Genomic DNA, 22397 nt, shown 5'->3' with positions numbered 1-22397 from the left:
TTTGGATAAAAAGAAGTAATAATTTAAACAAATGTATGTATAAATGTTATAGGGATGGCTTTAAATAAAGAAAAAAGTAAAGATCTCGGTGATGTAGTAAAGATGGATGGAATATATATTACAATGAATAACATTTCTGTATTACGTATAAAATTTGGGAATAAAGATAACATGCTTTGGGTAGGGGAAGAGAGGGAAGAACACTAACTGTAAGTAAAGAAAACACTTTCTTTTCTTAATAGTACTGTATTTGGGGTCTATATTATATTCACAAAAGCCGACAATATCGAATCTGATATTATCGACATGAGAATAGTGAACGCTGAGAATATCGAACGTGTAAATGGAAATATTTGTAAGGGGAGATTTCTGTTTACTGCAATGTAGTGCGGTCTCGGAGTTGGTATATTTAAGTAGCGGGAGTGTGGGGGGCACAGTCTCCCATGTGGGGTGTGCAGGGGGGCTTGCCCCCCTGCTTAAACCCATTAGGGTACTTTTGTCTTTTTTTGGGGGGTTGTTGTTATCAGTTCGATAGTTGAAGACATTGACCATATGGTGTTGACCATATGGTCTTTGATGTTTCCAACCTTTGAGCTTATAATATAGACCCCTGTATTTGTTGTGCATGGTTTTCTTTGCATGCTGCTTTTAAGTGTAATGGATATTGTAAACAGGTATTGTTTTTCTTTTTCTCCCCTCTTCTGTTTTTCTTCTTGTACAGTTTTGAGAAATATAGGCAATGCAATGATCAAAAAACAAAACAACAACAAAAAAAAAACAAAAAAAAGAAAAAACCAAAAACAAAAAAACAAAGGGAGCCTAGTTAAAAAGGCATGACAAAGTTCGAATGAATGTGATTTTTCCATTCTTGCATGGGGAAATGACTGATTAAGGACCTTAGTTTTAAGAGAGAGAGAGAGCAAGTAAATGAAAAAGAATATTGAACATGATGCGCCTTTTTTTCTAGCAGTTACATGTAAGCATATTAGGTAGCATTTCTGCAGCTGGTCTTCATGTGTCCATGGACAGATTTTGATAAAGAGAAACTGGAGACAGTCTGGTGGAAGAGGATTGGCTGAGGGAAAAGAAAAAAAAAAGAACAGAGAAATTAGCTAGGACATAATGTTCTCTGAAAACAATCAGGGGTTTTCCCAGGTGTGACAGCTGTAAAGATAATTAGACCTGAAGTAAAGTTTTCTCAGTTTAAAATGCATGGGAATATTAATATAAACAAGTGCTTTTGCTTTTTCTTTTTCGCCCTTCTGACTTTTTCTTTGCTCAGTTTTAAGAAATGTAGTCACTGCAATGAAAAAAAAAAGAAAAAGGAGAAGGGGAGGAGATGGGTTGAGAGAGGAAGTGTCTAGTTAGGAGTGTGACAAAAGAAAAACCTGTGTGCTTTTTCCCATGCTTGTGACTGGGTTAAAACCCTAGATGTTATCCAGTAACAAGGTTATTACAAATCATGTAAATGAAAAATAATATTGAATATTGTAAGGCTTTTTTTTCTGATAAACAAAGTACCCTTAGCAGTTTTGTGTCTGGTTTGCATGTCACTGGAAGACAATTTGATAAAGAAATTGGGTTGGAGAAAGTGCTTACTGAAAGCTTTCAAGTGTTTTCTCAACTGTGAAAGCTATAAAGACATACAAGATCAAATAGGACTTACTAGTAGCACAGGCTGTACCATGCGTCTTAGCATGACTAAACTTTGTTTTTTGGTTAACTTTAGCCTGTCTGTGTAGCTATCAACTTAGAAATTATGTTCTTTTTAGAAAGCAAAAACTTCAATATTTGAAGATATACATAGTTTTTTTGTATTATTTTTAAGTTAGTAGGTTTCAGGGGAATTTTTTTTGGAGGGTTTTTTGTTCTGTTTGAGGGCTATCAAAAAAAAAGTTATGTAAGATGTGGCATAAGCACAAGTGACTATAACAAGAAACAACTGTATAAAAGACCAATCTGCCAAACAGTATATACATGTAACATAAAAGTTGGAACTAAAGATTTAACAAAAAAGCAGTTATACTAAAAAGGTGGTAATAATAACTATATGAGAATTGATGCTTTCTGTAATGTTTTTCAATCTGAATGGTATGACAGATAAACATAAAAAAGAGAGTAGTGAATTATATTAAAAACTGTAGAGTGCAAATAGTTATGCTACAGGAGACACACCTGAAAATAACTGAATATGTGAATTTGATAAAGAAAGGTTTTCAGGGTGGTTATTCAGCAGAATATCTGGGGCAAAGGAAAAGAGGAGTACTTATATTAGTTGCAAGAAGAGCTCCAATATGCATTTATTTATTTATTGCTCAACTCCAAAACTTGTCCCTGTCATAATCTCTCCTAACCCCCACTTTCAAAGTTCATAACTCCCACCCATTCTACCTAGACTACAAAAAGCAGCCTACCAAATCTCTCAAAGTATAAAACGAATACACTTTCTAATTGCACAGTATTCTTCATCACTAAAGATTATTATGCTGGCATACTATCCTACTCTTAATCCCTTCTCTGCTCATCCTATTATATATATATATATATATATATATATATATATATATATATATATTACCCCTCTTTTTGCTTTATCATTAGATTTGGCTAGCAGAATTCTAGATCTACCTGGACCTTGTTTTACCATTACTACACAACTTTCTCATACTGTAGACTAAATGGGAATGTTTTTTCTGCAAAATGTTAAATGAATGTAACTAACTGTAAATTGTTTATCTCTGTAAAACATACACTGAATGTAACTAAATTTATCTTGTATTCTCTGATAACATGTATATTAATATAACTGGAGCTTTTCTCCTCAGGTCTCAACTGAAAATGGGTTTCTAACCCAGCTAGACTAACCTGGTTAACAAATGTCAATAAATAGATAAATAAATAAATAAATAAATAAATAAATAAATAAATAAATAATATTCAGCAAGGAATATTACTTATAGGTGGAGACTGGAATTTAGTTTGCAACAGTGAAGAGGTGTCTGGGAGGCCCAGAAGGGAAGTATAACAAAGGAGGATAGACTTTTGAAGAAATTTATGAAGATGTTTGGCATGGAAGATATGAATTCAATACTAAAAGTTCGGAGTGAATTTACATATTACTCACCGAGGCACAAAAGCTGGGCTAGGCTAGATAGATTTTATATCTCAGGAACATGCGCACTTAATTGAATGTCTTGACATGCACCCAATGACTATTTCAGATCATGTGCCAATAATAACTAAAATAAAAATGCAAGGTAATGACATAAAAATGAAACACTGGTCCTTTCCCCCCTATTGGTTAAAAAGAGAGGAATTCAAGGAATGGGTTTTAGAATGAATTCAGGAGTTACTTGAGAAGATATAATTTTCTTCTGAAAAAAATAGCTAAGGAGTGGGATAAAATTAAAGTGGGGTTTAAAACTAGAGTGGAAATAAAAGAAAGGAAGATATGGTTAAACACTAACAAGAATTATTTAGAGGGACTGACAAATGTTAAAGTATTGCAAAATAGGGGGAATCTCTCAGGACAAAGAAAAGGAGCAACTGCAGAATGCTAAACAAAAAATAAGGGATTACTTCGACAATATGCATGAGTTTAGAAAGATTGCTGTTAATAACCGTTTTTTGACAATAATTCTAGAGCACAAAAACTTTTAGCACAACAACTCAGGAAACAGAAAGTGGAAAGGGCTGTCACCATACTTAGGGAGCCTATAACAAGGAAGATAACAACAGACCCTGTAAAATTATTAGAGATATTTTGGAAAGTTTATGAAAGTTTGTGTAAAGCAGAGAAATATGGAAATAAAGAAAAGGTACAAATGGAAATGTTTATGGAAGAATTAAATATGCCCAGGTTAGATGTAGAAGAGGCTCAGTTACTAACAGTTAGGATAGGAAGGGATGAGATAAAAATGGCTATATATAACCAGGGAAGTCCCCAGGAATAGATGGTATTCCTGTGGACATTTTGAAGTTAGGAGAGAAAAAACTGATAACGATCTGGAAGGTTTTGCTTAACAGTATTTTAAGAGGTGGAGAAGTACCAGCATCCTGGAAGAAGGCAGTGGTAACAGTAATACCTAAAGAGGGTAAAGATCCATCGGATCCAGCTTCATACAGGTCCATTTCAATACTAAATCATGATTATGAATTGTTTATGTCTATAATGGCTAAAAGAATGGCAAAAATAATTCCAAAACTGATAGATATGGATCAGTGTGGTTTTGTGGAGGGGAGGCAAACATTTCACAACATTAACAGAACAATGATGATCCAGTGGGAAGCAGAATATAAGAAAATACAACTGTTATTGGTGGGTCTTGATGCAGAAAAAGCATTTGACAGGGACTGGGACTTCATGAGCAGTGCAATGGAAGTGTTTACTTTCCCTATTACAATTATAAGGTTGATTAGAAGAATACATGAGTGATCTGAGGTGCAAATTATGCTGGGTGGGGTCCTCTCTGATAATTTCTGCTTGAGTAGAGGAGCTAGGCTGGGTGGTCCACTTTCCCCTTTGCTGTTTGCATTATATTTAGAACCAGTGGCAAAGAACATAAGGAATTCAGAAATTCAAGGATATATTTGGTATGGTAGTCAGGAATAGCTGTCTCTATTTTCAGATTATATTATGTTATACATAACAAAACCCAAAAGGGACATTACAGTGTTGTGGGACATTTTAAGACAATTTCAAATCTTCTTGGGATACAAAATTAATGAAACTAAAACAATGGCAATAGCAGTAAATTATGTACCCACACATGAATTGGTCCAACAAAATTCATATTTATGGGGACATGATAAAATGAAGTATTTAGGAGTATGGATTAAAAATGACTCTGTTGTGACAGCTAAGGATATGTGGGAAGAGACTAACCAGAAGATAATACAAAAACTGAGAAACTGGAAGCTTTGTTATATGTATATGGATACTAAGATACAAGCCATTAAAATGTTTTTAGCCTCCTTAGCTTATACACAGGTTAGGCATATTTTATCAACCAGAGGAGAAGCTGTGGATAGCAATTAAAAAAGAGTTGAAGAATTTTGTCTTGGAAGGGAAGACAGCAAGGGTCAAGATGGATAAGCTGATTCTTCAAATAGAAAAAGGTGGACTAGGATTACCCAATTTGAGGATATATTTTAGATCAACACAGTTAAGGCTCTTGCAGCAATTGCCTCATGTACACAGACAATCCTCTCCTCCTACCACCCAACACTACAACCTGTGAGAGATGCACTTACATAGCCAAAGTGGAAGCAAAGCTCTCTCCACCCAAGATAGTGCTAGACAGTCAAGAGGAGAAGGTTAACACCCACAGTACACCTCAAGCAACACATAGCCCTTCTAAACCCACACCACCAACACCCACATATAGCAACACTAAATCCACATATGCAGAGGCCCTTAACTGTAACCTCCCCAAGCAACAAGGACCTCTGAAGCTGAAACGCAAACAAACACCAATCACAACCAAAGTGTCACATAGTTCACAACACCTGTGTGCCACCCAGCAACAGCCCCTAAGGTAAGACAATGTACCTAACACTTTAGTCATAGGTGACTCTATAGTCCGGCACACTGATGTCCCTCTCACCAGGTTGAACAAGGAGAAAATTACAGTCAGCTGCCTGTTGGGTGCCAGGATCCGCCACATAACACATGCACTCAAGTCACTCCACATTAAGTACAAATATGATTCTGTCATTGTCCATGTTGGAGTGAATGACTTGAGACGTACCTCCCTGGACTACATGAAAAGAGACGTGGAAGAGCTCTCGGATCATGTGGCCCAGGCAAGTATGACCCTAGCCCTGAGTAGCATCCTGCCTTCGCCCAGAATGATACCACAATATAAGGACAAAATGATTGACTTCAACATTTGGCTAAGCTTCTGGTGTCATTCAGAGGGGATGCAGTATCTGTCTGCCTGGGACGATACGATTGACAGATCACGATGCTTTGCCAGAGATGGTCTGCACCTGTCACCCCTGGGATTCAGGTTACTGGCTAAGGCTCTTGCCACCCCTATATTGCCTTTTTAGGCAAAGTTCAAAGGACAAAACCACCACCGTAACAGGTACAAGCATGCAAAATCTGAAGGTAATGCTACTCAATGCTAGAAGTCTTAACCTCAAAATGCACTCTCTCAAGGCACTCCTAAAAATGGAGAACATTGATATCTGTGCAGTAACTGAGACCTGGTTCAAGGCTCCAGAGAGCACCCCTGCAATACCAGGCTACAACTCTTACCACACTTTTCGGCCACCAAAGCAGGACCGAAACACTAAAGGTGGAGGAGTGTCAATATTCATCAATGTTATTCACACCACCAGGCTAGTTGCCCAACACAATGCATCTGAAATTCTCCAGGTGCAACTAACACTAGGTAAGACTGCAATCCAAATTGTAGCTTGCTACAGATCCCCCACCATACCCCAAGATTCTCACTACACCTTTCTAAACATACTGGAAAATATTAAGATAGAACCAAACACCCTAATACTGGGTGATTTTAACTACCCTGCCATTAACTGGGAAAACTACTCATGTACCAACACCTTTGCCCAAAGGTTCTTGGAATTCATAAATTCCAACACCCTGAATCAGCTAATCCATAGTCCCACCAGGGGCTCCAATATCCTAGACCTGGTCATTACCAACATGGGAAATCGATGCTCCACACCTATGGTCACCCCCTCATTAGTCACGTCTGACCATAAGCTAATCACCCTTAACATCCTCATCCCACCCCCACCTCCCAGTAAGGAAACCTCCATAAAAAACTTCTCCAAAGCCAACTTCATGCTACTCAAGTCAGAAGTGACAAACTTCATGACACCCATGCAGATGGGAGCTGGAAGTTCAACTGCTGAATTTTACACTAAGGCACTGTACGAGCACATCCACTCATGCATAAATCGTGCCATCCCAAATAGAACCAAGATGGTCTCATCCAAAAAAAAGAAGTCAATCTGGTGGTCCCCTGCCATAAACAAACTTTACAACAAAAGGAAGAAACTGTTGCAGAAGAGAGGAAAATCCCAGGATGCAAAAAACTTCCTTACCAGCCTCAGTAAGAAACTGAGATCCCTCATAAAATCCTCCAAAGCTAGTTACGAAAATAAAATTGCCAAAGATTCCAAAGACAACCAAAAGGCATTCTATAACTATGTCAAGAATCTAAATGGCAATGCTCAGATCTGCTCTGAGCTACAACAGAATGGCATTAAATAAACTAATCCCAAGGATATTGCCAATATCCTGGCAGATCGATTCAGTGCCAACTTCACCCCCCTCTCACCCCCTAAATGGCCCATCTCAATACCGGAAGATTGCCAAATTCCAGCAATAATGGCCACACAGGTAAAAAACGCACTCTCCAAAGCTAAGAATACAGCATCCATAGGACCAGATGACATCCTGGGCTGTGTACTACATGAACTACAATATGAACTGGCACCTCACCTAAGTGTCATGTTTAATCATAGCCTCACCTCAGGTTTCATGCCCACTGAGTGGCGCACAGCTACAGTTATCCCACTCCACAAGGGGGGATCCACCTTGGATCCCGGAAACTACCGTCCCATCAGTCTGACAAGCCTTATCTGCAAGGCCATGGAGCGTATTATCATGGAACTTATAAACAAAGACATTGGCAACCTTCAAACACTGGACCCCACCCAGTTTGGGTTTGTGAAGGGCCGATCTTGTCTCCTGAACTTGATTCCCTTCTTCGAATCAGTCTCCAGAGCCATGGACAAGGGTAAGGTCATCCACACAGCCTATCTAGACCTTGCCAAGGCCTTTGACACCATCCCCCACTCTGGAATCATAGATAAACTTACTAAGCTGGGCATTAATCCCTACATCACCCAATGGGTTGCTAACTGGCTTACTGATAGAACCCACACTGTAAAAGTAGCCGACTCCAAATCCATCTCCAGACAAGTGACAAGTGGAGTACCTTAGGGTTCAGTCTTGGGACTGTTCTTGTTTGGCATCTACTTCTCTGAAGTACAGGCCAACACTAAGGGACTCTGGATAACAAAGTTTGCAGATGACTGCAAACTGGGAGCCATTATTGAATCCCCAATGATGTGGATACTCTACAAAAGGGCCTTACAGAAACAGATGCTTGGTGCCAGAGCCATGGGCTCAAGCTCAATGCCAAGAAATGTATAGTTATCCCCTTTGGGAAAAAACATGTATCCATGAATTACCATATAGGTGGCAGTACACTAAACACCGAAAGTGTGATAAAAGACTTAGGGACACGGGTGGACAGTGATCTCACCTTCGATAACCACATCGCCACAACAGTCAGGAAATCCTTCTATGTGGCACACCTCATCACTAAGGGCTTTTCATCCAGAAAAAAGGAGGTCATTGTCCCACTGTACTCATCCCTCATTAGACCCATTATAGAATACAATGCCCCATTTGGTATGTATCTCTCAAGACATCTGCAACAATTGGAAACGCCACAGAAATACCTCACTAAAAGAATCACAGGCCTAAAGCAGATGCCCTACGCTGACCACCTTAAAAAACTCCAGCTATACTCTGTCGCATATCATCTACTCAGAGGCGATCTCTGCTTAACGTACAAGGCCATGTCAAACACAGAGCTGTTGGACATGCTACACTTAAAGAAATCCCAATCCCTCAGAGCCACATGCTCCAGGGATCTAAACCTTGTCATCACAATAAACAAAACATGCTGGAGGGATAGGTTCCTGACCCAGAGACTCCCCAGACTCTGGAATAGATTGCCCATACATGTCAAGCAGAGTGCCTCTTTGGTCCTCTTCAAAAGGAACTGGACGATTGGATGGGAGAAAGGAAATTCACCCTGGAATCACGTCAGTCGCCCTGCTAGACAGGGGTCCAGGGAAGTAAATAGTGTGGGAAGAAATAGCCAGGGAATTGTTATGGCTAGGCTTGTATAGGCCCTAGGGCTGATAGTTTAGTACCAACCTATGAACCTATGAACCTACATAGCACAAGCTGAAAACTATAATTCAAAGTGGAAAGGAATGATGCTGATACAGGGAGGAAGTTCAAGAAATAAGGAGAGATTGAGATTTTGGATGCAGACTCTTAAGGAGAGCAACAAAAATCATACAGAATATTATATTCATAAAATAGCATGCAGTATTCTAAGAGCCAAACCAGCATGAGAATGGAGAAAAGAGATTCTGCCAATAGGGATAACTGTGGTCAGGGATACGGATAATAGGCAAGAGGGAGCTGGAATTTATTGGAGAAAATTAACAAAGGAACCAAAGTATTGGGAGCAAATAACTAGAAAGAGAAAGGTAATAGAATGGTAAGAGGCCAAGAATTTATTTGGACTGCAGGTTAGAGGTTGTCTTCCCTATCAAGGATTGATATCAGAGTATAGACAAAGAGAAATAAATAGGGGGCTCCTGAGTGAAAGGCCAGCACTGGTAGAGTTTTCAATAGAATCTAGAATAGAATCTGCCATTAAAAAAGGACTAATTAGTAAAGCATATAAAATAATGCATGTTAATTATAAGAATCAATCAGAGGAGCTTAGGAAGGATTAGGAAGAGAGATTGGATAAACAATTCACAAAGAGACAATGAGAGGGTATATGTATATCTCCCAAATATGCAACAAAGTTTAGAAGATTTAGGATCTTTGCCTGGAAGTGTTTACATAGGTATTTTTATACCTCAAGCAGACTCCAAATATTTTTTTCTCAGGTGGATAATAAGTATTAGAGGTGTGATGGGCAAGAAAGAGGTGGCTGGGAACATATTTTTGGGAGTGTAATGAGCTGGCAGACTTTAGGGATTCCCTGCAGATTGCTCTGTCGGAGATGCTAGATGAGCAGATTGGATTGAAGTGGGAGATGATTTTTTTTGAGTTATGATACTGAATCGGAATAGCCTTGCTGAGTCTAATTATGGTAGCTGCTAAAAATGTAATTACTAGAAAATGGAAATCAAAGTCTAGACTAACTTTACTAGAAGTAGTGAATATAGTAACAGAGATAAAACAACTGGAACTGGCATCTTTAAAAAGGGGAGGGAGCAAACTATATAGGAAAAATGGGAATTGTGGGAACAATATATGCTTAGTAGGAATGAGGTTTAAGAGGCAGGATTTGAATGAGCCATATAATGCTGAGCTGAAATGACTGGGTAGATTATAAGTGATGTATAATGTTTGCAACTGCAGTTGCTTCAATGGTGTCTGTGATATATACTGTTTGCAACTAAAATGGTGTCATGTTTGTTTTTCATTTGTATAAATGTAGGATTGCCTATGTCATGTGTGAAAATTTAATAAAGATGTTTGTTGGAAAACAAAATTGGGAATAAAGATGTAAGTAGAATTCAATGGGAAAAACAATAGAAGAAATAAAACAAAGTTGTCCTTTCTGGAGAACTTATAAATTATCATTCAGGAAAAAAAGGCTTATTTGATAAATTTATTACTGATGGGAAAATAGCATACTTAACAATTGTATTTATGTTGCCAAGAGTATTCGAAAAGGAATTATTGCAAATATTTTTTTTTCATTTATATAGGGTTCTAGATTAAACCCAGTAAAAAGAAGAGGTTTACACGTAAACAAAGAGGAAGGAGGTTTAGGGTTAATTAACCCAGTGGTATATACTGCTTCATTAAAATTATGCAAAGTATTAACGTGGATGTCCATGGAAAAAATGAGAGATTATTTGTAAAATTGTTTAAATATAAGTATGATAAATTTTGGGGTATGATAAAAAAGAGTAAAAGAGAACAAACGTGTGTAAGTGAAGAAATTAAGTGTTACCAAGAAAAATATTTTTATAGAAAATAAAAATTGATGATACAGAATAAGATAGAAAAGTATGGTATAAAAATGTAATGATGAAACATTACTGTGGAAACAGATGAAAAAATTAAAGCTATAACAATAAGAAGCAAATGGTGTACTCAGAAAGCTGAATTTCAAGATTTTTTGTGGAGATTTGTAATAGACAAATTGCCAGTAAAAAGAAATACGCCATATAGAAAGGAAAGTGATAGAATATGTTTACTTTATCAAAAAAAAAAAGAAATTACGGAACCTGTGTTTTTGAAATGTAAAAAAGTAAAAAGTTATGGGGAAAGTATTTAAAGAGATTTTTTTAAGATATAAAAGAAGTGGATAACATAAATGTGAACATGATTAAATATGAAAATTACAAGAGTAGAAGTAAAGAATATATTAAAGGAATAGATAAGTTATTTTATGTTATATGAATTATACAGAATGAAAGAATAAACAAAATTATGTTAACGGTAAATGGATTTTAGCAACAGCATTAAGAAAAATCAGATAGTGGTTATAGAAAAAAGACTGGGGATAAAACTTTAGTATGATTGTAAAGGAAATTATGAATATGTGTAAATAGATTTGTAGAGATATATTTGTAAATCTTTGTAAATATATACATATGGTGTAAATACGAGTTCTTTTGTATATAAATAAAGGACCCAGACTCTTTTTGATAGGTGTTATGAGATCTTTTACATCCACCAGCTACTAAAGCAGATGAGGCCTCAGTTTAATGTCTCACTCAAAGCATAATGGTCTCAGGTGTGCAGCACCTGCCTTAAGCTGCACAGCAGTATCAGTAATTCAGCAACCTGGAATGAGAATAGAACCCACAGCCTTCTGCATTAAAGACAAATGTGCTGCCTGTTGCACCACAGACACTGCTTTATGAATGCATATAGTCCACACATAAATAACTTCACCAACTTAATCACTCCAGATGAATTTAATGTCAGGCTTGTAGGGTCTTGCAGAAATGACATACCTGAAATACTTGTGGATTTCCTTCTCCTGCAGCTAACCAGTGAGCCAGCATGATTTGAGTCAGTGTCAAATAATGACATCTTTCTTAAAAGTCCATGGCCCCAATCTTATTCATCATTACTCTGTCAACTTTTCCTCAGCCATGGGGAATTGCAACCCTTCAAACATCTTCACCTTTAGTCCAAGGTCACAGGAAAACATATTACCAACTACAACAAATGCTCACATTTACATACCACATTTGTGTATTCAGTACTAAGATGATTATGGAAATCTAGCAGCTGTTGTGTTAACAAACAACTAATTAACCCTCAGAACTGCTTATTCACATTTATCACTAAATTTAAAATAAAATAAATAGAAGCAACTACTAGATACACAATGAACTGAAATCTTTACTAGAACTAAGAGATGAGTACTGGTCCAACTACAAAAAAATATGTCAATCAACCACTCATAGAAATGTTTTTTGTAACATAACTGAAAAAGGTACAGTGTCACAAATCCATGCTCTTTCATAACAAACAAGCAAGTAAACCCAAATGAATATGAAACAATTTATCGAATTCAATTATACTGAAAAAAAGAAAGAAAAAAATATGAGTGTCACAAATCACTGACTGTACGAATACTGATTGTACAAAATAGCAAATATCAAGCAATATTGTGCTTACTGTTAGGGTTAGGGGTAGGGCATTAGTATTATGGTTAGGGTTGCAGTTAGTGCACCATCGACCTTACTTATATACATGGACCACAATGTATAGACACTTCTTGTCCAGCCCTCAGTAGTGTGAAACCTGAGCGGCACTAAACCTGTATTACTATCTCTCTCTCTCTTTCATCAGTTCCTCCATTTAATTCCTCTGGTAATACAGACAAAAGCTGGTAAGATACTTTTGAACTACCTATCCTACCTTCCCCTTAACTATATCCCCTCTATTTCCTTCCTTCCTTCTCAGTATTATTCTGCTGTGTGTTCCCTCTTAAAATGACCATCATTCTTTTACTTGTGCTGCGTTTCCCCTCATCTGATTTGTACTGCCCTGCTCCACATTTGCAGTTGTTATCATTGCTACTGCCCCATCACCTCTCCCTCTCTGACTCGTTTTGATCTGTTTCCAGCAGTACTTCCCTTATTATACCATACATCCAACAGTGATCCCTGTCTTCCTGTTTTCTTTCACATCACTGCTTTTTTCTGCTCCTCTCTTGCTCACTCCCATTTCTGTGCTGATCACATTCCTTCTTCTTTTTGCCTTGGTTTTCTTAGTTCATCTATCTTTGCTTATGTCCAGCCATTGGGCATTGCCCTAGAAATTGCTTTAACTTTCAAGTGCTATTCCATTAAAGTCCTCCAAGCCCAGACTGAATTTCCAGAGAAGGAAAAAAATCAATGTGCTTTACCAAACCTGTACGTGAGGTACAAAGCTGTTTTAAAGAATAGTGTACTGTCTTTGGCCATTTAACTATCCATCACTAGAAGCCAAAACAAGCTCCTTTACCTTGTTCCTTCCATCTACTGTACTAACCAGTGTAACTTTGTTATGTCAAGGAGCAGGATTAATATAGCCACTTAGAAGAAGCAGTGAAACGTTCTGCTATCACATGTAGATGCACTTTTTTTGTTTACTCTTAGATTCACACAACTGACTGCCATAGCTTCCCACAGCTGAATGCCAGCTGTCACCAACTCTTCTCCTCATTCACCAGGTATACCGTGCCCACCTTAGCCATCCCCAAATTTTAACTGACCCCTCCTATCAGGACATGGTGAGGAAACTGAGGATGCTGGTATAGTAATACATTGTTATTGAGGAACATACTGCAACCTACCACCCTATGGCAACCTTGCAAGGTTTGTTATGGCTACCTTTGAAAGGTGCATGCACACTTCCATGCATACACAACCTTCTGAATAAGAGTAACCTGCTTGCAGTGCTATGCCACTCACTAACACCCACCCCCCTTCCCAGTCCCTCTAGTGACCATGCTGCTAATCGAACACTGGTCCTTTTGGGGAGCATTCAGCACTGGTTCAGGTCAATTAGGTGCACTTCTTAATCTCATGGCTTTTTATTCTGTCTTCCCCTATGTTGTCTCCTCTCACATTGCTCTCTACTTGTTCTACTTGACTGTATAGGCTTTGGGGGGTTTCTTATGCCTTTTAGCCCTGGTAAGATGTCTTGCTTTCTTCTTAAGGGCTTATTTTCCTTTTAACTCTTTCTGCAATTGATCCTTACTCTTTAGTTTGTTTGCCTGTTGCCACCTCCCTATTATTGTCTTCTGACTGGTTCATTCTCTTCCTTCCAAATCATCATATTAATTTGAGGGGTATATCTTCAGGACCTTCCTTTTCCTCAGTGCTCTAAAGCATCTGGTTGCTTACCTGCCCACAACCAGGGACCAAAGCAGGTAAAAATGTATTAAACAAATAACTGGAAAAAATATAACACCTGGAACATGTATTTTACATGTACTTCATTTCCAATTGTTTATTGACCCTCATTTTCCTTATATAGTCTGCTAACTACAAAAGTGCTGCAGCAAACGTTACATTGGGTCTTTTAAGCTGTATATGACACTTGCTCTGATCACCATACTATAATATTGTCATGTTAAGTACTGTAATGTACCAAAAACAAAACAAATTATTTTCAAACATTTTATATACTAAAGTATAATTTGCACGGGAAAGATAAACAATGCAAAGTAACACTGCACCAAGAAAAATGTGCCCCCTAGTAATATGCAAGGATTCATAACAGCATCTAGGGAAGTACAAAGTTCCTCTTCTAAGCAAAAGCATTTTTAGTTGACATTTACAGTGAATAAAGGAGAATATATTCCTCAGAATAGTGAGGATAGAAAGCAGAGGAACAGGCTTATTTTCATAGAAGGTACAGACGAAATTTAAAACTGTAATGACAGGTCCGCCCTAAGGCAGTAATTTAGTTCCTTTTCCTCTGACACTGTTTATGCAGGTATAACATGATGTAGAATAATGTACATGCACACACACACACACACACACACACACACACACACACACACACACACACACACACACACACACACACACAGATATGTATATCTATGTCATCTATCTATCTATCTATCTATCTATCTATCTATCTATCTATCTATCTGTCAGTCTGTCTATCCATCTGTATATGCATGTGTGTGTGTTTATACCAGCCTATTTTGACAAAAAGCAATACCACTCGAGGTCAATTTCTTTGTATCAATGTCTCAAACACATAACAAGCTGGATTGATAAGAGACCTGATTGTAATCTTCTATATGCATGTCCAATCTAGCATGCTGTACCTTAAAAAATTCCTTCACTCCTATGGACCTGCTTTCACTCATGAAACTGTCATATTACAAAGCTTTGCAAGTCAGCATAACATTTTAAATTAATTTCCATTTGCTTTCTTTCGCAGCATGACTGCATGCATGCTGGAAAATAATGGAACATCTCTTTATGATCTATGTTGCCCAGTATAAACAAATATGCTATGGAATCATATGGATGTAATGGAGATATCCCTGACAAGCACTGTTTTCCAGAGAAGTCCCCTTTTAATTTGTGGGGATAAGTGTTGATGGGAAGGTACTTTCTGTTTGCTCTTTAGCTTATGAGTCGATCGCATTACCTGCCGTTCCCTTTACTTTGTCACTTTTGATCAGTAAATATTCTGAGGCTTTTTATTCAGTGTTAACTGGTATGCATGGGATGATTTTTTTAAAATAGCAAATACTGCACTTAGTCAGGGGTGCCAGAACCTACAGAAGGCTGGGTGGGGGGGGGGGGGGGTGAAAGGCAAAAGGAGCACTTGGTGATCTAAAAGAGCAGTTTTTTTAGCTGCCTACCATCATAACAGAAGTACATTTGTGACATAAGATGTATACTGTGTAAATATGAGTTATATTTGGAAATCGCAAATGAAGTTAATGTTGCACCTGCATGGTATGTGATTTAATAGCCATATGCTCAAACATCAAATGAAAAGGCAGTAGTGCTGTAACACACTGTTGTCAAACAGGCAGCAACCACTACAGAGGAGCAGTGGGAAGCTATTAATACATCATTCAGACTGTTAAACACTTCAGTCAGACTTAAAAAAAAAAGTCCTAACACAAAAAAACACCGAAAAATCAGAACCAAAAAAACAACAAATGTCCACCATTGAGAAGTTTAATAAGTAAATCACATGAGCAGTTTCTTTATTATACTTCTCAACGGTGTACATTTTGTGTTTTTTTTGGCTTAAAAAAAATGTCCAGTTGAAGTGTTTAGCAGTTTCCTACTGTTCTTTTGTGGTGGCAGCAGATAGCTGTAATGCACTAGTGCTTGGCTAGAGCTTAACAGTAGTAAGAGGTGCATAATAAAAGCTTGCTAAGAACCTTTTTGATGTAAGAATGGTGCATAATCACAGTGATCCATACATTACAAGTCATTATCTGTTGAAAATAAGACATTAAATGCAGTGTCCAAATTTCAGGTTGTAGAAATAGATTTTGACACAAGTTTAGTAAAGGCTTCTGCACTGGATCCACCTCTTGTACAACTGGCCTTGCTCAAAGGTGTGCGCAAAAGGTTTCTATAGCTTGCATGTGGGGTAGTAGTGGCCTGGGAATAAATAGATTATTATTTGTTTTTTAAATTTCCTCTTCCCAAATGTTAAAAAGTATAGTATTATCATTTTTGATAGACAGCACCTCCCTTCATCATACAGTATAGACGATACACTACAAAACAAAAATTTTGTCAAGGTTCATAGGTTTATAGGTTGGCACTAGGCTATCGGCCCTAGGGCCTATACAAGCCTAGCCATAACAATTCCCTGGCTATTTCTTCCCACACTATTTACTTTCTTGGAGCCCTGTCTAGCAGGGTGACTGACGTGATCCCTGGGGTGAATTTCCTTTCTCCCAGGCAATCATCAAGGTTCCTTTTGAAGAAGGCCAAGGAGGTGCTCTGCTTGACATGTATGGGCAGTCTATTCCAGAGTCTGGGGAATCTCTGGGTCAGGAACCTATCCCTCCAGCATGTTTTGTTTATTGTGATGACAAGGTTTAGATCCCTGGAGCGTGTGGCTCTGAGGGATTGGAATTTATTTAAGTGTAGCATGTCCAACAGCTCTGGGTTTGACATGGCCTTGTATGTTAAGCAGAGATCGCCTCGGAGTAGAAGATATGTGTCAGAGTATAGCTGGAGTTTTTTAAGGCAGTCAGCATAGGTCATCTGCTTTAGGCCTGTGATTCTTTTAGTGAGGTATTTCTGCGGCCTTTCCAGTTGTTGCAGATGTCTTGAGAGGTACATACTAAATGGGATGTTGTATTCTATAATGGGTCTAATGAGGGATGAGTACAGTGGGACAATGACCTCCTTTTTTTCTGGATGAAAAGCCCTTAGTGATGAGGTGTGCCACATAGAAGGATTTCATGACTGTTGTAGCGATGTGGTTATTGAAGGTGAGACCACTGTCCACCTGTGTCCCTAAGTCTCTTATCATACTTTCGGTGTTTAGTCTACTGCCACATATGTGGTAATTGACGGGTACATGTTTTTTCCCAAAGGGGATAACTATACATTTCTTGGCATTGAGCTTGAGCCCATGGCTCTGGCAACAAGCATCTGTTTCTGTAAGGCCCTTTTGTAGAGTAACCACATCATTTGGGGATTCAATAATGGCTCCCAGTTTGCAGTCATCTGTGAACTTTGTTAGCCAGAGTCCCTTAGTGTTGGCCTGTACTTCGGAGAAGTAGATGTCAGCCAGTTGGCAACCCATCGAGTGATGTAGGGATTAATGCCCAGCTTAGTAAGTTTATCTATGATTCCAGAGTGGGGGATGGTGTCAAAGGCCTTGGCGAGGTCCATATAGGCTGTGTGGACTGCATTACCCGTGTCCATGGCCCTGGAGACTGATTCGAAGAAGTCAGTCAGGTTCAGTAGAAAAGATCGGCCCTTCACGAACCCAAACTGGGTGGGGTCCAGTGTTTTAAGGTGGCCAGTGTCTTTGTTTATAAGTTCCATGATAATATGTTCCATCGCCTTGCAGATCAGGCTTGTCAGACTGATGGGGCAGTAGTTCCCGGGATCCAAGGTGGATCCCCACTTGTGGAGTGGGATAACTGTAGCTGTGCACCACTCAGTGGGCACGAAGTCTGGGGTGAAGGTATGATTAAACATGACACTTAGGTGAGGTGCCAGTTCATTTTGTAGTTCATGTAGTACACAGCCCGGGATGTCATCCGGTCCCATGGATGCTGTATTTTTAGCTTTGGAGAGTGCATGTTTTACCTGTGTGGCCGTTATTACCGGAATTTGGCAATCTTCCAGTATTGAGATGGGCCATTTAGGGGTGAGAGGGGGGTGAAATTGGCACTGAATCAATCTGCCAGGATATTGGCAATATCCTTGGGATCAGTATATTTAATGCCATTCTGTTATAGCTCAGAGTAGATATAGGCATTGTCATTTAGATTCTTGACATAGTTATAGAATGCCCTGTGGTTGTCTTTGGAATCTTTAGCAATTTTATTTACATAACTAGCTTTGGAGGATTTTATGAGGGATCTCAGCTTCTTACTGAGGCTGGTAAGGGAGTTTTTTGCATCCGGGGATTTTCCTCTTTTCTGCAACAGTTTCTTCCTTTTGTTGTAAAGTTTGTTTATGGCAGGGGACCACCAGATTGGCTTCCTTTTTTGGATGAGAGCATCTTAGTTCTATTTGGGATGGCACGATTCATGCATGAGTGGATGTCATTGTACAGTGCCTTAATGTAGGACTCAGCAATCGAACTTTCAGTTCCCGTCTGCATGGGTGTCATGTAGTTTGTAACTTCTGACTTGAGTAGCATGAAGTTGGCTTTGGAGAAGTTTTTTATGGAGGTTTCCTTACTGGGGGGTGGGGTGGGGGTGAGATGTGGATGTTAAGGGTGATTAGCTTATAGTCTGACCTGACCAACGAGGAGGTGACCATAGGTGTGGAGCATCGATTTCCCATGTTAGTAATGACCAGGTCTAGGATATTGGAGCCCCCTGGTGGGACTATGGTTTAGTTGATCCAGGGCATTGGAATTGATGAATTCCAAGAACCGTTGGGCAAAGGTGTTGGTACACGAGTAGTTTTCCTAGTTAATGGCAGTTGAAATCACACAGTATTAGGGTGTTTGGTTGTATATTAATATTTTCCAGTATGTTTAGAAAAGTGTAGTGAGAATCTTGGTGCATGGTGGGGGATCTATAGCAAGCTACAATTTTGATTGCAGTCTTACCTAGTGTTAGTTGCACCTGGAGAATTGCAGATGCATTGTGTTGGGCAACTAACCTGGTGGTGTGAATATCCTTGGTGAATATGGACACTCCTCCACCTTTAGTGTTTCGATCCTGGTGGCTGAAAAGTGTGGTAAGAGTTGTAGCCTGGTATTGCAGGGGTGCTCTCTGGAGCCTTGAACCAGGTCTCAGTTACTGCACAGATATCGATGTTCTCCATTTTTAGGAGTGCCTCGAGATAGTGAATTTTGAGGTTTAGACTTCTAGCATTGAGTAGCATTACCTTGAGATTTTGCATGCTTGTACCTGTTACAGTGGTGGTTTTGTCCTTTGAACTTTGCCTAAAAAAAGGCACTATAGGGGTGGCAAGAGCCTTAGCCAGTAACCTAAATCCCAGGGGTGACAGGTGCAGACCATCTCTGGCAAAACATTGTGGTCTGTTGATCATGTCGTCCGAGGCAGACAGATACTGGATCTCCTTTGATGACACCAGAAGCTTAGCCAATTGTTGAAGTCAATCATTTTGTCCTTATATTGTGGTATCATTCTGGGCGAAGACAGGATGCTACTCAGGGCTAGGGTCATACCTGCCTGGGCCACATGATCCGAGAGCACTTCCAAGTCTCTTTTTATGTAGTCCAGGGAGGTACATCTCAAGTCATTCACTCCAACATGGACAATGACAGAGTCATATTTGTACTTGTTGTGGAGTGACTTGAGTGCATGAGTTATGTGGCGGATCCTGGCACCTGACAGGCAGCTCACTGTAATTTTCTCCTTGTTCAGTCTGGTGAGTGGGACATCAGTGTGCCTGAATATAGAGTCACCTATGACTAAAGTGTTTGGTACGTTATCTTGCCTTAGGGGCTGTTGCTGGGTGGCACACTGGTGTTGTGAGCTATGTGACACTTTGGTTGTGATCGGTGTTTGTTTGTGTTTCAGCTTCGGAGGTCCTTGTTACTTAGGCAGATTACAGGTAAGGGCCTCTGTATATGTTGATTTAGTGTTGCTATGTGTGGGTGTTGGTGGTGTCAATTTAGAAGGGCTATGTGTTGCTTGAGGTGTAGTGCGGGTGTTAACCTTCTCCTCTTGACTGTCTAGCACAATCTTGGGTGGAGAGAGCTTTGCTTCCAGTTTGGCTATGTAAGTGCAACTCTCACAGGTTGTAGTGTTGGGTGGTAGGAGGACAGGGTTGTCTGTGTACATGAGGCAATTGCTGTATTGCCCCAGTATGCCCAATTCACCAGATTCACCACAAGGACTTGGGAACTTGGGATAATAGCTTTCTCTGTTTTGACCATAACTTGACAATGGCTGCCAGGAAATCCTTTTATTTAGTCCATCTAATGGCCAAAGGAATATCATCACATTCTAAAGAGGTAATCACTCCCTTGTACTCAGCACTGATCAAGACAATTATTGAGTGCAGTGGAAAAATACTAGCCTGATAATTATCCAGCACTAAAAGCCATGCTTATTCACTATCACCCTACCAAATCTTCTCACTCTAAAGACAAACTTCTCTTCTCTATCACTAAAGCCCAAAATGCATCGGGAGGCTCTGTATACTCAAATTCTGTAGCTACCCTCTGGAATGCCCTCCAACATGCTCTCAGGCTTCTTGAAAACCAACAGGCATTCAAAACATATCTAAGAAAATATGTTTATATGTACATCTCCAGGAGAAGTATAACATCTTTGCTTCTTTCTTTTCTTCTACTATACCTCTGCTCTTCTGTACTGTGTTATCAACTATCACTCTGCCTTCACCTACCCGACCTTCTACCTGTGCCTCTCTTAACTCTTTTACCATTTATATCTCATAATTAAATCAACTTTTTGCTTTCCATCCTTTGTAAATAACTTAGTACTCTGCATTATGTCATATATCCTACTGCATAGTTATTTGACTGTATCTATATAGAATATAATTAGTATAAGAAACTTTATTACTTTGTGGCTTATCCATTTTGACATTGTAAAATTTATGTTAATTATATTTTGCTAGACAGTGTTGATATTGTATAACTCAAAAGATTTTGTTTGTACTTCATATACTGAAGCTTTTCTCCTTGGGGCCTTTACTGTAAAGGGACCTTTTGTGCCCAGGTTGACTTCACTGATCAACAAATGTAAAATAAAATAAAATAAATAAATTGACATTGTGCAGAGTTTTGTATTTCTGTTATAGCATACTATGAAGAGGATTAGGTTGATGAGGTGAATTATCAGCTAATGGTCACCTTTCATATCTCCCAAGTTGTCTTGTAAAACAACACATAGAGGATTATGCTGTTAGCCATACCAGAAATCATCTTAGAAATGCAGGTGAAGCAGTACAAACCATGGAAAACTGCACTTTAGAAATCTGTAGAAATGGAGAGTGATCCAAAATACCTGAATGACAGCTATGTGGCACAGAGGGATGAAGCCCTGAATGTGACCCAGACAACCTGATATCAATTAGTAACTCAGGCTCTGCAGAAGCCATGGGTGGGGGAGGGGTGGGGGGATGAGGGTTGGGTTGGACAGAGTGGCATTTTGGAAGCTCACTCATTCTGGGAGGGAGGGACTCACAGCAATCCTATAGCGAAGGCAGTCCCAGCTCTGGGGGGGTTAATACTGGGGACACTAAGAAATAATTGGAGTAAGCAGTATATGGTTACCTGCAAAGTATGCAATGGGATGAATAAAATTAATATATATGTGAGAATTTAGAATTATTAAAAACACCTGGCATTCACCCAGTAAATAACACAAACTCATGAGTTATACAAAAAGCATTTACCAGGTAGTAACTGTATGTCTTGATGCTAAGAACAATGTCACAGCAGAGATTCTACATGACAATTGATAGATGTATGTAAGAATCCCCACTGATATCCATTTGAACTTTTCTTACACTACTACATTACTATACTGTGAGTGTAACCTATGAAACTTTCAAAGACTGAACATTATCCCCTCCTGCTGTGCCTTTTATAGATTTGATTTTTGGAAGATTTAAATGAAGTCAGTAACAGTAATGCTATGCTTCCATAATCCTATACTCTATAGAAACAAAGTGGTTTGAAACAGGATCATGCCATTTTGATGAATGCTGTTTGCCAAAATAGCAGTTAAGAGAATAACTCTACCAAATGGCATATTGTTATATTTATTGAGTCTAAGAAACTGTCAGTCAGGTATTGTATTTACCAAGGGTTAAAACCTGTCCCATACCGCTATATTTTCCTTACTTAAATATTACAAATCTGAGGTTGCTTAACCTAAGGAAAGAAA

The sequence above is a fragment of the Protopterus annectens genome, chromosome 8.part0 (genome assembly GCF_019279795.1).
Source record: "Protopterus annectens isolate FY-2018-M chromosome 8.part0, PAN1.0, whole genome shotgun sequence".
NCBI lineage: Eukaryota > Metazoa > Chordata > Ceratodontiformes > Protopteridae > Protopterus > Protopterus annectens.
Note: the sequence above shows the minus strand (reverse complement) of the source record.